At 43.4% G+C, this 16,349-nt stretch overlaps 1 protein-coding gene across 1 annotated transcript in view; it reads left to right on the forward strand.

The window, feature by feature from the left end:
- Positions 1 to 15,714: 15,714 nt before the first annotated feature.
- LOC307125020 (zinc finger Y-chromosomal protein 1) overlaps positions 15,715 to 16,349 on the forward strand; it is a 28,528-nt gene continuing 27,893 nt past the window's right edge. Inside the window, exon 1 of the mRNA XM_079814625.1 lies at positions 15,715 to 15,802. The gene's annotated coding sequence lies outside the window, so the exon portion shown is untranslated. The remainder of the gene's footprint in view (positions 15,803 to 16,349) is intronic.

Consider the following 16,349-nt stretch of genomic DNA (forward strand, 5'->3'; position numbering starts at 1 on the left):
TAAACACACGCAAAAATCGTCCTGTGTGAACAGGCCTTAAGACTGAAATAAATAATTCTAAACATTTGAGTGTGTTAAAGTTATGTTATAATGCTATTCTGTGCGTACGTTCGGCGGCTACTATGAGACACTTGTTGCACACTAAGCTAGATCGATATTAGGCATGGTAAAATCGTGGTAAATCAAGAAAACCAGATTGTAAAATGTCATATGGCGACACGTGGTTAAAATTGCTAATTTCTCTGGATTTAAACATTCTTGAAAACATTTGTGATAATGTGAGTACACAAGTCAACAAAATATATAGCTAGTGGTTTTTGGATATTTGAATCCAAAAATCTTACATATACTGCTTTTAATATAGATCAGTGGTTGCTGTTCATGGTCAGGGACTATTTTTCCAGCGGAAGGGTTGTGCCCGTCCATCGCGATGTTAAGCAACACTTGTTGTAAAAGCCAAGGTCTGAAGAGCGAATTTTATCTTCCACAGGGACCGGGTCAAGACATTTAGGCAATGTTTGATTATTCACTGCCAGAGAAAACGAAACTAAAATCACCGGTGTGTGTGTGTGTGTGTGTGTGTGTTTGTGTGTGTGATGTGCTATTCAAATAAACTTGATGTGCCTTACCAAGTTTAATAACAAAAACAAACTGTTAAATAAAATTTGACGTAAAAAGGAATTCGTCCTACTCCGACAGTGTTTTCTATACTTTACCACAGTAAAGGATGTGAATAGTTGTAATAGACTTAATTATAAGCAAACGAAAGCAAGAAACGTTAATAATCCCCTGTGAAAATGCGACGCGAGTGAAGATTTTGGAAAAGAAACGAGATGTCCATGTCCATTGGGATACAATGGATAGGCCTATTGTTAAAATGAACGGAAAATCGGTTGAACATATCGCAAAACAGAATAAAAAGCTCGCAAATCTTAAATTGGGCTCAGCCTATCTCTATTCGGCATGAAATCCATGTTTTCATGTCTGCGATGTAGGCTAACATTTAACTGCTAATTTATTTCCTTTGTAGGCTAAACAAAGCGTTGTGCTTCACTCCTGTGGTAATATTCACTTGAAACAGCATTCACATACAAAACATGGGTTAGTAAAATAACAAAATTACATTTTTAAAGTAGAAGTATTTATGTAAAGAGATATAGGCCTAGTAAATTACTATCATCGACCATCGCGATGTTTTATTGTAAACATCATCAACTGCAAATTTAGGGACATATTGCCCAACCATAGAAGGCTTTTTAGTGATTTTACTTCATGAAAGTTGCATTGACATATATTTTGGCTGTAATTTTTATATTGTGACAGGTAGCCGTTTAATAAAAACAATAGGCCCTGTGAAGCCTTGGGTTACAGTGAATTTATAACGTCTCAGGTTACTTGCATAACCTATGTTCTCTGAGTAGGGAACGAGACGCTGCGTCACTTTATGACATAATGGGACGCCCTCTGGGTGTGCCGATTGTCTGAAGCCCTTATACGTAGAATCACGCCAATTGATTGGCTGATGGCGCGCATGATGCCCCACTTGACGTAGTCACCTATATCAGCGCACGAGGAGGCTCAAATGGAGCCAAAGTTAGCCCTTCAAGGACCACGGAGAGGTCCCAAGAGGGAATACCAGGGGAGCGTGCTGGTCTCAGGCGCCTAACCCCTCGCATGAAAGATGAAACCAATCTATGCTTGCCGACTCCCTACCGGTAGCGATAGCTGCGACATAGACCCGAAGGGTGGTGGCCGCTGCTCCAGCAGCAAACTTCTCCTGCAGGAACTCCAGAACCGAACCAACCGGGCAGTTAACTGGATCTACTGCATGAGTCGAGCACCACGACTCAAACACCCTCCACTTGGAGGAATAGAGCTTCCTTGTGGAGGGGGCTCTCGCATTAGCAATGATCTCCTGAACGTCCGCAGAAAGACCAGTGTTTAGAGTCGTTGGCCCTTGATGGGCCATACCCACAACTTCCAAATCTCCGGGTGAGGATGCCAAATCCTGCCCTGAAGTTGTGTCAAAAGGTCCTTCCTGACCGGTATCTCCCATGGGGAGGAGTTCAGGAGGAGAATCATTTCCGAGAACCAAGTCTGGGATGGCCAGTGTGGAGCCACCAGCAGGAGGCTGGCCTCACTCTCCCTTACTCTGTACAGAACCGCCGGAATCAGCTTGATGGGCGGGAACGCATTGAGTTTCAGATTGGGCCATGGATGCGCAAACGCATCTATCCCCAACGGGGCCGGAGAGCTCAGAGAAAACCAGAGCCGACACTGGGACGACTCCTTCGAGGCAAAGAGGTCCACTTCCGCTTTCCCGAACATCTCCCAAATCTGTGACACAGTTTGAGGGTTCAGCATCCATTCCCCCGACTGGAGCTTCTGTCTCGACAGATAATCTGCAGCGAGGTTTAGGGTACATGGACTGCTCTCAGGGACAAAAACTTGTCCTGAGACCACAGGAGGAGGCGGCGCGCTTGCCTGTCCAGGGTGCGCGACCGTGATCCTCCTTGGCGATTTACGTGAGACACCGCTGCCATGTTGTCGGTCCTGACAATAACATGACGCCCCCTGAGTGAGGGTAGTAAATGTTGAAGGGCCAGGGATACCGCTCTCAACTCCAGGCAATTTATGTGCCAGGGGAGAAATTCCCCCTCCCAGATCCCCATAGCTGGTCTGCCCTCGAATACCGCACCCCAGCCGGTAAGAGAGGCGTCCGTCGTAACCATTTGGCAATGGAAAACAGCCCCCATCTTGACCCCTTTCTGAAGAAAGAGAGGGTCTCGCCACATTGATAGGGCACGAAAGCAGCCGCGTGACACCTTCAATTGGCGAAGGGCCGATCCTGCTGACCGAGCCCCTGAGCGTTTCATCCACCAGAGGAAGGGCCTCATATGGAGCAGTCCCAGGGGAAGCACCGGGGAAGCTGCGGCCATGAGACCCAGGAGCCTGCGACACGTACCCACAGAAACATGATCGCCTAGCCTGAAGCGGACCAAGCATGTTGTGATACTGGAAATCCGAGCAGGGGCCAAACGGGCCTGCATCGGAACGAAATCCAGACGAACACCTAAGAAGGTGGTCTGCTGAGCCGGAGTAAGAACGCTCTTGTCGGTGTTCACTCTCAAGCCAAAGATATTGAACGTGTCAAAGAACGACATCTCTGTGATGATAGGCTAACTCCCTGGAGTGGGCCAGAATGAGCCAGTCGTCCAGGTAATTGAGAATACGGATGCCCTGGAGCCTCAGCGGGGCCAGAGCAGCATCCATACACTTCGTGAACGTCCTTGGTGCCAGGGCAAGGCCGAAGGGAAGGACTTTGTATTGATAAGCCTTCCCTTTGAAGGCGAACCTGAGAAACTTCCTGTGTCGTCTGACAACCTGAATATGGAAGTAATCATCTCTCAGGTCTATAGTGACAAACCAGTCCTCCGCACGTATCTGAGACAAGATAGTCTTGAGCGTTGGCATCTTGAACTTCCCTTTGTAGAGGGCGAAGTTCAGGCGGCGGAGGTCCAGGATGGGACGCAGACAGCCGTCTTTCTTCGGAACAAGGAAATAACGGCTGAAGAAGCCACATTTCTCCTCTGTTACCGGAACTTCCTCTATTGCCCCCTTTAGGAGGAGAGAAGAGAGCTCTTGTTGTAGCACAGAAGCCTGAGAGGCGCTTTTTACTACCGTTTGAGTGACCCCGTTGAAGCGAGGAGGGTTGCGACAGAACTGAAGTGTGTAGCCTGACTGAATCGTGCGGAGGACCCAGGATGATATCCCTGGCAAAAGCTTCCACTCGTGAAAGAAATTTGACAAACTGGGAGGTATGGTGAGGTGCGGTGGACATACCTGAGATAGCGTGTCGAGCTGGACCTCTGAGGGGGGTGTGGCCATCCGCAGAGGAGAGCACGTGGCGTCCTGGCACGGAGTAGGCAGTGGAAGACTGGGCCGCTCCGCTTCCCGGAGAAGACCGGATGTGTCTCCGTCTGGACGAGCGGCGGATGGTGAGCCAATCAGACGTGAGGGGAGAAAGCAAACAGCGTCTCCTTCCTTCAGCGCCGGAAAAGGCGAGGATAGAGTCTGTATTCCGAGGCGCGCTGGGTGGCAGAAATGACAGAGCTGGATAGGGAAAGCTGGTGGAGGGCGGGCAGAAACGCTTGCGCGGTCTGACCCAGCCCCGGTCGGGAACTGCAGCTCCCCTTTTTCTGACCAGAGGGTCAGGAGCAACTCGAAGTGGCCGAAGCAGAAGGTTTGCTGGGCCGCTTTGGGTCGATGCATCTGTGAGGACGTTGACGGGGAAATGGACGACCGGGAGCTCCCCAGACCGTGGTGGGTGGAGGATGACTCTGGTCGCTCCTCCTGGCGGTAAACTCTCTTCTGAAAGAGGGGCGATCTCTGGACTGAGAGGGGGAGGGGGAAGGAGCGTCCCTCGTTCTCCTCGGCATGAACTGCTTATGAGCGGCAGACTGGGATTTTGCAGATCTGAACTTCTCAACCACAGTATTAACCGCCTCCCCAAACAATCCGGACTGAGAAATCCTACAGCGCGAGCTGTGTGTTTAGTAGCCCGTAACGGCAACTCCGTGGCTTTGCGTAGCTCCTTCACTGCTTCCGGTGTCAAAACGGTGCCCTCGTCCATTTCCTTAAGCACATCCGCCTGATAGGCCTGGAGAATGGCCATAGTATGAAGGGCCATGCCAGCTTGACCAGCCGCCATGTAGGATTTGCCAATGAGGGCAGAAGTGGTCCTACACGGCTTAGTGGGAAGAAGGGGGCGGGACTTCCACGAGGGAGCTGAAGATGGCGCGAGGTGAGTGGCCAGCGTGTCCTCAACCGCGGGAATAGCGGAATAGCCCTGTTTCTCAAAACCCACGAGGTTGGTAAAATCAGCGGCTGCCGCGTTAGTTAGGTGGGCTGAGAACGGCTGCTTCCAGGATCTGGAAATCTCACTGTGTAGATCACTGAAGAATGGTAGCTTCCTCCGCGGATGCCTACAATTAGGGCCGCTGAGGAATCTCTCATCCAACCGAGAAGATTGAGCTTCGCGGGGTTCATCCGGCCACTCGATGGCGAGCTTCTGTGTAGCGCGCGCGAGTACATCCACAAGCTCATCATATGCCGCTGATGGCCGCGCTTCCTGGCCGCTAGGCGGGAGAGCGTCGTCAGTATTTGCAGCACCGAAATCCTCAGAGTCGGATGCTGCAGTGAAGATGACATCCTCCAGCCTGAAGGAAACCGCATCGCGTGCCTCCGGGCTGGGACAGAGATAATCATGCGAGTATTCCACAGGCGGAGTCCCGCGCACGTGCTCGGGGGAGAGAGGGAGAGAAAGGGCGAGGCCCGTCTGCTCGCACTCCACATCCTCGAGCTCTACATCCGAATCCCAGGTCGCGGATCCAAGAGAGGCCTGCGCGGCCTCGGGAGTGCGACGGGGAAAAACGGAAGACTCCCTCTCAAAAACCTCGAGCGGAGGGTTTTGAGAAGGAGGTTATCGCAGTATTTGCAATTAGAGAACCCCTGAACCACGTCGCGTGCGTGAGGAAATCCCAGACATTTAACACACTTACTGTGGGGATCGTCGATCGCGATGAAGCGAGTGCACGGCGGTGGGCAACGTTGAAATTCCATTGCACTTCACCACAAGGAGAACAAAGTTCCACAATCCGCGGTCGCTGAAGTGCTGAGGTAAATATCGACTGAAAATCCTTAGAATTTGGGCCAGAAAAATCGAAAACCGAAGGGCATGAAATGGCCGCTTCGTGAAGGCAGAGAAATCTGAGGAGCAGATGGCGCGCGCGCGCTGATATAGGTGACTACGTCAAGTGGGGCGTCGTGCACGCCATCAGCCAATCAATTGGCGTGATTCTATAAGGGCTTCAGACAATCGGCACACCCAGAGGGCGTCCCATTACGACATAAAGTGACGCAGCGTCGAGTGAACCTATGAAAGAGAACAGCTAACAGCATCGGGCCTAATGAGCAGTTATAAATTCACTGGAAGCCCCGGCTTGACGGGACTTATTGCTTTATTTTAGGGGTGAATTATCTCAATTGTTTACACTTTTGAATGACATTATGATGATTTCTAAAACACGTGATATGGAAAAAAGGCAATAAAAAAGTTTGCTATACCTATGGTACGGTAAATATGCACCTGTCTTTTATTGCAATACTTCGGTGTGTGTCACAGGAACAGTGTCCGGCTTCAGCAGTTCTGCATCAGCTCAGTCCCAGAGAAGCCCAACTCCTCAAAGACCCCAGTCTGAAGTGCAAGCTCCGATTCAGGTGTATTTCATACAGACGCTTGCCAAGCAGTATTATGAGGCAGACTATATATTAAAAAAGAGTTCTCTGTTGTCCAGAATGTGTCACACATACATTGCATCAGATTGCCTGTCCATCTCTTATTAGAATCATAACTGCAACCTGTTTGTTTGCTGCAGGATAGAAAACATGTGACCCAGGACCACAAAACCAGTCATAAGGGTACATTTTTTGAAATCGAGATTTATACATCATCTGAAAGCTGATAAATAAGCTTTCCATTGATGTATGGTTTGTTATAATAGGACAACATTTGGTCAAGATATAACTATTTGAAAATCTGAGGGTGCAAAAAAATCTAAATATTGAGAAAATCGCCTTTTAAAGTCCTTAGCACTGCATATTACTACTAATAATACATTTTTTATATATTTACGGTAGGAAATTTAAATATCTTCATGGAACATGATCTTAATATCCTAATGAATTTTGGCATAAAAGAAAAATTTATAATTTTGACTCGTACAATGTATTGTTGGCTATTGACTCAAATATACCCTTGAGACGCAGGACTGGTTTTGTGCTCCAGGGTCACATATAACATGATTCCTTCAATTTTTAATAAAGCAGGGAGACCGAGGCTAGTGTTCAAATGTTCAGTGGGTTTTCTGTACTGTAATGTTTGTGTCTGACTTTCAAAAATAAACCCAATATTTACTGGAATAAAATGTGACAACTTGCCCCGGTCTCCTTTATATATCAAATTTCTGTTCAGGTTTGCAGGTCCTCGATTTCCACCTTCAGTTGTGTTCAAGATTTTCCACATCGGAGGAGGAGGACACCATCTGTCTGGACAAAGGGTCTTTGCTCCCTCCAACCAGGTCATGAATACATTTTAGTAAAGATACTGTTATAGTTTTTATTCATATTTTGGGTAAGTTTTTATCCAACCATTTTTATTTACGTTTTAGTCATTTAATTGTGTGTTTTCATAATTTATTTGACTAGTTTTTGACATGATCTCATGATCAGGTAAATCCTAATTATGAGATAAAAAGCCGAAATTATGACATACTAAATTGAAATAATGACAGTCAATTATGACAGAATTATGTCAGAAATCAGAATTATGAAATGTTAAAATTATGACAGTCATAATTATGAGATTAAAAAGGCATTATCATAATGTCAAAATTGACAAAATCAGAATTATGAGACAAATCAAAATTATGACATATTTGTGAGATTAAAAAAGTAATAATTACATTATAACACGTCAAAATTGACAATAAATTGACAATGACAATTATGAGAGAGATCAAAAGTCTGACCTGAAAAGCCTAAATTATGACAAAAATCATAATTATGAGATTTAAAAAAATCTAAATTATAAGATTAAAAAGTCAAAATGATGACATAGAAAATCAGAAGAATTAAACGATTAAAAGCTTGGCTTTTTACCTCATAATTGTGACTTTTAAGTCATAATTTAGACTTTTTATCTCTTATGAATTAGTCTGTCATAATTTTTTCATTTTTTATGATTTACCAGAGCATGTTTTTTTTTCTTATGTGATGGAAATGTGCTCCCATAGTTTTCTATGAGGGCAAAAGGGAAACAAATACATGCATTTGAATTATTGCATATGATTATTGTGTGTCTACATCAACATATTTTCTATGGAAGACCATTTTCGCCACATAAGAAAAATAATCATGCTCAGGTAAATCATAATTATGAGATAAAAATTATGACATACTAAATTGAAATAATGACATAAATAGGCAATTATGACAGAATTAAGTCAGACATCAGAATTATGAGATGTTAAAATTATGAGATTAAAAAGTCATTATTATAATGTCAAAATTGACAAAATCAGAATTATGAGACACAAATCAAAATTATGACATATTTGTGAGATGAAAAAGTCATAATTACAGTATGACAAGTCAACATTGACAAAATCAGAATTATGAGACAAGTCAAAATTATGACATTTGTGAGATTACAAAAATCATAATTACAGTATGACATGTCAAAATTGACAAAAACAGAATTATGAGATAAATCAAAATTCTGACCTGAAAAGCCTAGATTATGACATAATTCAATTAATAAATTAAAAATAAATTAAAAGATTAAAAAGTCAAAATGATGACATAGAAAGTCAGAAGAATTAAACGCTTAAAAGCTTGGCTTTTTACCTCATAATTGTGACTTTTTATCACATAATTATGAATTACTCTACTTTTTATGATTTACCAGAGCATGTGGCGGAAATGTGCTCCCATAGTTTTCTATGAGGGCAAAAGGGGAAAAAAATACATGCATTTTAAATATTGTATATTATTATGTGTGTCTACATCAACAGGCCACAGCCGACTCCTGTAGGATGATGGGAAATAGAGCATTTATGGATCTCATTTCAGTGAACGAGATTCATAAAGTTGAACCACAAGACGTGATTTGCATGAGAGACTATATGCAGGTGGAGGAAAAACACCCTTGAGATAATTTCACAACTGGATTTCGGTGAAGTGGTCATGCATTTGTGTTCATCTTTTCTCCCACTCAGTATTCCAGCCACATGGATGAGCTTCCGGCACGTCTCGGAGGAAGAGAGAACGGGTGGAGGTTCCTGTCTCTGAAGGTGCTGTCCCGGGACATTACGCTCAGAGAGGGTGTAAAGCCTGGAACCAGAGGTTTTTGTGTAGGTGGACATCATGCCCGCTCTGATCTGGCTGGACAGCAGCTCTCACACAGGTATTCAGTTTCATCTTGTATCATTCTCAAATGTCTCACACAATGTCACCCCACACAAACCAAATGTCATAGTTACAGAGCAATATTTCTCCACTCAGGATGCTTTTAACTTGAATTATTCTGATGTGTCCAGAGGTATTCTGAGCTCTACACGACGCTCTGCCCGCGCTCGAAACACTGCATCTCGCAAGAGACGCCTCTACGGCCTGGCTGAGACTGACAGAGTATGTTACATTTTATACCTTTAAGATATCATTTTTGCATCTATCTAAACCAAGTGTGCCACACTAGTCCTGAAAAGTGAAGCCAAAGCATCCGGGTTAATTTTGACAGCAAATTTTGATTTAGTTTTAGTATTTTGACTAAAATGCCATTTAGTTTTAGTCATATTATAGTCACCTGAATTGTTTTTAGTTTTAGTCTAGTTTTAGTCGACTAAATCTACAGTAGATTGTGACTGTCACTTGAACTGACATTTTGTTTTTGACATTAAAAATTCACGAAAGAGAGCTCAATTCACTTTTTTTGTTTGTTTTTTAAAAACATCTATATAGTTTTTTATAACTTTGTATTTCTGTTTTAGTTAGTAGGCCATATCAGGTTAAGCTAAAGCTTCAAATAAGTTTGTTTATAATTTTTTTTAATTTCAGTTAACATTTATTTAATTTCAAGTAATGAAGATTTTTTAAATGGTTTTAGTGAACTATTATAACCCTGATACTTTATTGAATATGTGTCAAATACTGGTCTTTCCTCCTGACTATGAATTAAATTGGAATTCAATTAAATACAGTTTATTGTGTAACCAAAAACGATTATATAATGCGTGACTTTTAATTATAAACAAGCTCAAAATACACATTGACTCTTATTTTGAAATGTCTGCGCCTTACTATTGCAGTTGCAGCAGCTCGTTCAAGTTCAGATGAGGAAGATAAAATATGCATTGTTACAACCGTCTAAAACATATTACTATATAAACATCGTAAAGTAAACATTGTCATTATTCATCAGCATTAGTTCATAAACAATTGCCTGGCATAAATGTGCGCTATTATTCATTGATTGAGCCGCTCTGGAGCGCTGGATTGGGGATGGGTGAGCCTGTAGATGCGCAATAGCGTTGTGTTTTCCAGCGGTTAGATCAGTTCAGATCAAATGTGTGCATCTTTTACACAGGACATCAGTTCTGACTGGATCTCTTCCCTAATCGACCCTCACCAACATTTTCGTCTCGTTTTTATTCGTTGACGAAAATGACAGTTGATTTTCGTTATAGTTTTTGTCATCCAACACTAACACGTTTTCGTCAGTGAAAAAAGGTTGTTGACAAAAATTATTCATCAACGAAATTAACACTGCAAAGCATCTCGATCGCCCCCCCGGTGGCTGGATGCAGTATAGGTCATAAAGCCCGCACTCTCCATGATATATAATGTGACATAGACAAACTAAACAATCCAATTACACTTCAAATACATTTCTTCCCAAAGATGGTTTCTGTCATTTTAGGCAGTTTTTATCACGCTGCTGTCATTTCAAGTGTGTTTTTTTGTTTTGTTTTAGTTAGTTATTTGATGCTATTAAATCGGGGGGTGTGACATCATGATTGACAGCTGAGATTGACGGCTTCTCTGAACGAAGTTGTCACTGAGGCACCAACGGACATTTTTCAGGAACTCCGGGAGACGTTTTAACTTTAATCTGGACATTTCCATAACAGTTTTTTTTCACAAAAAGTTGTTGGTTAGGCGGGAGTGTGGGCGGGACCTTGATATCACGGCTCCACTTCGCGCTCACGACTGCGCAGACTCGACCCAAGATGCCATATTTGAACACTGGTGGCTTCACGGAAGTGAAGGCGCGTCGTCCATCTTTTTTTACAGTCTATGGTCTAAACATATAAGGTTACCCATCACTTTTAAAGGCACAATATGTAAGACTTTTGGATTAAAATATCCAAAAACCACTAGAACAGTGTTATATATTTTGTTGACTTGAGTACGTACTTACATTATCCCAAATGTTTCCAACAATGTTTAAATCCAGAGAAATAAGCAATTTTAACCAGTGGACCATGACCGTGCGTCATCTATCATTGAAATCATACCCGCGTTACCCACCATTTCCGGTAGAAACCATGGAAACACCAAATACGCTTTAATATAGCCGCGTTTCCACCGCAGGAACTTTCCCCAGGAACTAGGAACTTTGGGGTGGTACTCGATGTGTTTCGACCGCAGGGATCAGGGTCTAAATGAAGTTCCGGGTAAATATTTCCCCCTCCAAACGGCCCTGCTCATGAGGTAGTACTTTTTCAAAGTTCAGGAACTTTTGGGGGTGGGACTTGGGCACTGAACATGCTGATTGGTTGAGCTCACGCAGCATTTTATTTCAACCGTTAATGTCGAGCCTTGATAAGCGACCTCTAGTGGCAAAAAAATTACATACTGTACCTTTAATGCCAACCAACTGTACACTGAAATAATAGGTGTAGAAACGATTTTCACTCAGAAAGCTCTGATATCTTACATGTCTATGAGTATGATGATGCTGTAACAGCCCAGGAATATTTTCTGGAGCAAGTCCATGTGATCCCATAAAAATCACATACAAAACTTTAAATTGCACTCTAAACTCAACAGGAAGCCAATGCAATGAAGCCAGTACCAGAGATATCCTTGTGCCAATCAACAGTCTGGCCAATGTTCAATCAAACATGACATTTTGTAGTAGAACAACTTCAATAGTACGAATACATTTTTACAACAATTGTAGAAAAAAATATTTTGTAACTCGGGCTTCAAAAAAATCCAATACTAGTACAGATTAGAAAAAAGACATGTTTATGAAAAACAAAGTTCTGTCATGAAACTCTAGATGGTGCAGGCTGAGACCTCCTTAAAGTCCCCATGAAATAAAAATTGAGTATGCCTTACTAAGCTAGTGTTTCTCCAAAACAATGACAAAATTCGCATTTAGAAGATACAAGCATTCAAAACAGTCTCTCACTTCACACATTTACTATTTTCTACATGGTGAATGGCACATAGTGCACTATAAAGGGGATATGGAATGATCAGACAGTGTAAATATGCGCTACACCTTCCCCAGCTCCACCTGTATAGATTTGCTATGGGTAATTAATGTAAGATATTGCACGCCAATGCCAAACATATCAACATTGTCTCATCCATTACCTTGCCAGAAATGAAATGATTCCTTTGAATTTTCTGTGTGACCAAACCCGAGTTGCTCTCCATTTCCAGGTGTCAGATGAACATATGGACAGCATTAATAACCATGACATGAAGAAACAGAACGGGACGACTGAGAAATGGGGCATCAAGATAGTTCTACCATTAGTTGAGACTGAAGACTATGACGACAACTCATCCGAGTCTGAATGGGAGGAAGAGGCTGAGAAACTGTGCAGCTGGTCAAAACAACTGGATATAGATGCTGTCGAGACACCTGAGCTCATTTAGATGGAGAAACAGATTTAAGTACTACAAACTATTAGTGCATTATTCTGAGAATTTTAATCGGCAATTAAAATGTAACTTTTTATCAGTACTGATGACTTCACTTGACTATGATAAACGACAGGTGACACTTGTATTTGAACGTTTGGGCTCTTTTGCTTGATTTCCACCTTTCATACTTTATATGCACCCTCGATAGACATCCATCCCAGAAACAGATGGAGGTGCTAAACTACACATGTACAGTAACCAGTGTTGCGTGTAATGCAAGTTACGTAATCGCATTACATTATTAAATACTTGAGCAAAGTAAAATTACTTTTTCAAATAAGTAATGCAAGATACTTTGTATCCCCATTTATTGCCTGACCGCTCTCCTGTCCACATGTTGAGAGAAATCATGAGTAAGTGCAGAAACATGATTGTTATTGTAGTTCTAGACTAAATATGAGCATGCATTTACTTAAAAAAACCCAGATGCAATATTGTAACACATTAATTGTAAAACACTCTAAGAAATAAAGGTACAAAAGCTGTCACTGGGGCGGTACCTTTTCAAAAGGTACACGTTTTTTCCTTTTAGGTACTAATATATACATTTAAAGGTAAAAATTTCAGTAAAATATCCAAAAATCACTAGGCCAGTGTTATATATTTTGTTCAGTTGAGTACTTACAATATCCCAAATGTTCCCAACTATTTGTAAATCGTGAGAAATTGCTATTTTACCAGAGGAACCGGGACATGTGAGGGGCGTGGCCTGTCGATGACATCATATCTGCGTTCCCCTCGGTTTCTGGTTTTATTTTGCAGAAACGCTTTACTCTCACTGCAGTGTGAACAAGTGTCACAGCAGCCGGCGCGAGAACGCACAGAGTAATGTCACAACATCATCAACACACTCATCATACCTCACACTCATGAGCGGAGGAGCAGAAGTGGCGCCAGCAACTGTGGCTTCATAATAAAAGTCCCGCTGCTCGCGAGGCGTGTGTTGCGTTCATCTCATTAACAATCGATCCAGCGGTTCCTCAGCTCCATAACACTCGGTCCTGCTCTGCTTCAGACTACAGTAACGTTAATAATCACATCCATCAACATGATTTCTGCCCGAGTCCTGTCCCGATTCTTTCCCACTGGCTGTGAGGTGAAGACCACATGTCCCAAGATTCTGCGCTCAAACGTGCCGTCATCAAACTACGACTTTGTTTTAAACAGGCGACCTCTAGCGGATGGAAAAGTTACATAGTGCAGCTTTAAGGTACCAGTATGCACATTCTGTCATTAATTACTGACCCTCATGTCGTTGGACACCCGTAGGACCTCCGTTCATCTTCGGAACACAAATGAAGATATTTTAGTTGAAATCCGATGGCTCAGAAAGGCCTCCATTGGCAGTAATGTAATTTGCACTCTCAAGACCCATAAAAGGAACTAAAGACGTCGTTACAAAGTCCATCTCACTACAGTGGTTCTACAATAACTTTATGAAGCGACGAGAATAGTTTTTGTGCGCAAAAAAAATCTAAATAGCGACTTTATTCAACTTTATTCTGGGCATCTGACGTGAACTCACGAAGCACCACTACACATTGATTGTGCTTTAGGTCTTGTCCAAGTGGAAACCTCCCGCAGTTTCTCTTGAAGCCAATGTGGAAGTGACTTAAACTGCAGTTCATGGACTGGCCACTAGAGACAGACTCCAGAAGGAGCAGAATCTCATTGAGCTCATGTTAAAATGCCTTTACAGCAGAAGAACACATGTTTACAGTCTGGGACACATTGTGCTTTTGGTCTATACGGCTAATTTTGCCCTTCATGACGACTGTGAGGGGGTGAATTTATTTATAACTCATTTGTTTACATTATATAAAGCCTTAAAGTTCTGCATAATTAAGGGCGTGGCCACTTTGAGTGACAGGTGGATTGTCGTTTGTCTGCTGTCTGTTAGTCATCGCGTCACTTCAGCTCCGCCCACGTCCCGCCTCTTTGCCCATTTTCTGTTATCCGCGAGTAACGCGCTGGCAAGATGGCGACAGCCAGCTTGTCCCTACTTTACGCTTCAAAACTGCTCTTCAGAATCCTATGGGTGACGTCACGGACACTACGTCCATATTTTTTTTACAGTCTATGGTATTAGCGTAGTGCTCAAAATGGTGCTAAAGTGTGCATCTCATGGATGACCGAACCGTGCCCTACGTCATATTCTCGCGCATGCGTCGTGGTGCTCCATGACTTTATGTCTGAAGCCCAGAATAAAGTTGCCATTTAAATTTTTTTTTTGCCCACAAAAACTATTCTCGTCGCTTCATAAAGTTATTGTAGAACCACTGTAGTGAGATGGACTTTGTAACGACGTCTTTAGTGTTTAAGGGTCTTTAGAGTGTAAAGTGCATTGTGCCAATGGAGGTCTTTCAGAGCCATCGGATTTCAACTAAAATATCTTCATTTGTGTTCCGAAGATGAACGGAGGTCTTACGGGTGACGAATGACATGAGGGTGAGGAATAAATGACATAATTTTCATTTTTAGGTGAACTAACCCTTTAAGTCCTGGTGTCCTACAGGAATAAAATCAATGTCAAAAAAAAAAAAAAAAAGTCATAATTTGATTGGAAACCATGTTGATTTATGACAATTAGTCAGATTTAAATGATAATTTAAAAAATATTACCATAGTTCCGTAAATTAAGAGTGCTAAATTTGATCACTGGGTGAATGTGAGAAATTGTTATGGTGAAACCTCCAAACATGTGGTATCTCTGAAATGCCCTGAATGTGCTCTTTACAGGACATCCAGACTTAAAACCGTGACATGTTTGCACTACAATAATGTCCACTACAGAGGACAAAAGTGTATTCCTGGGTCTCAGGAGGATGTGTGAAGTGGGCACTTTTAAGGGCCAAAACAATGCAAACACGCATCTTTGATATGATCACTACGGTCAGTGAAGGTTGAGCAGTGAGTTAAAGAGACGCTTATGCGCTTGGCGGGGGAAATATACGCGACTGTTCGATGTTAGCATCGCTTTCTCTGGGTAAACTGCTCATCATCGGCCTTCCGCATTTTCCTGCGGCTCTGCGCAGTGACGTGTCGCGCTGACGGCGGGTCGCGCGCTCTGGAGAAGCTGCGGGCTGCAGCGCGTCTGTCTTTGGAGCTCCGCCCTCCCTGCGCACTCCGCGGCCCGCCCAGCGCCCGCTAACTCCCGATCCAGCCCTGCCCGAGTCTGGGGGAATCCGACGGCCTGCCTGCCCGGGGAAAATCTGGAGGCCGCCCCGCGCGTTGTTCTATGGTAAGCGCGCCAGCACAGACGAACCGGACCGCGCGGGGTTTATCCCGCGAGCTCGTTGCACGCGCGCGTCTGGTTAATGCATTGATATTGCACGTTTTGTTGCATTATGTTGCTGAAGACGCGAGGCCTCGGATTGGGCCCCGGGCCTTGCGTAGGCCGCACTCGGGCCTTCTTCACTGGGGGTGGGTTATTGTTTATAAATGCCCTGCATGCACGCACAGGCGCGCGATACCAAACGCCCCTTTGTTTTAAAGCAGAGAGCGCGTGCTCGCGTATATGCATGCGTGGGAATTAAACGGGTGGTGTATTATGGCTCAAAATGGCGGGGTTTTGTTTTCAGGGGACGGGGGGAAATTATGGCCACAACAAGGCGCCATGTTTATGTCCGGTTTCGGAAACCTTCACTGCCTTTATCCGCGCGCGCGGGGGGTGGGAAGCTTCGGCGCGCGCTGCTACACACATTCTTCTCAAATGCATGAAGCTTCCAGTGTGTCCTCTCATGCATATGCGTGTTTAAAATGCATTGCATCCTTTTATATAACACAAG

This window comes from Gobio gobio, assembly GCF_949357685.1.
Source record: "Gobio gobio genome assembly, chromosome: 4".
Lineage (NCBI taxonomy): Eukaryota > Metazoa > Chordata > Actinopteri > Cypriniformes > Gobionidae > Gobio > Gobio gobio.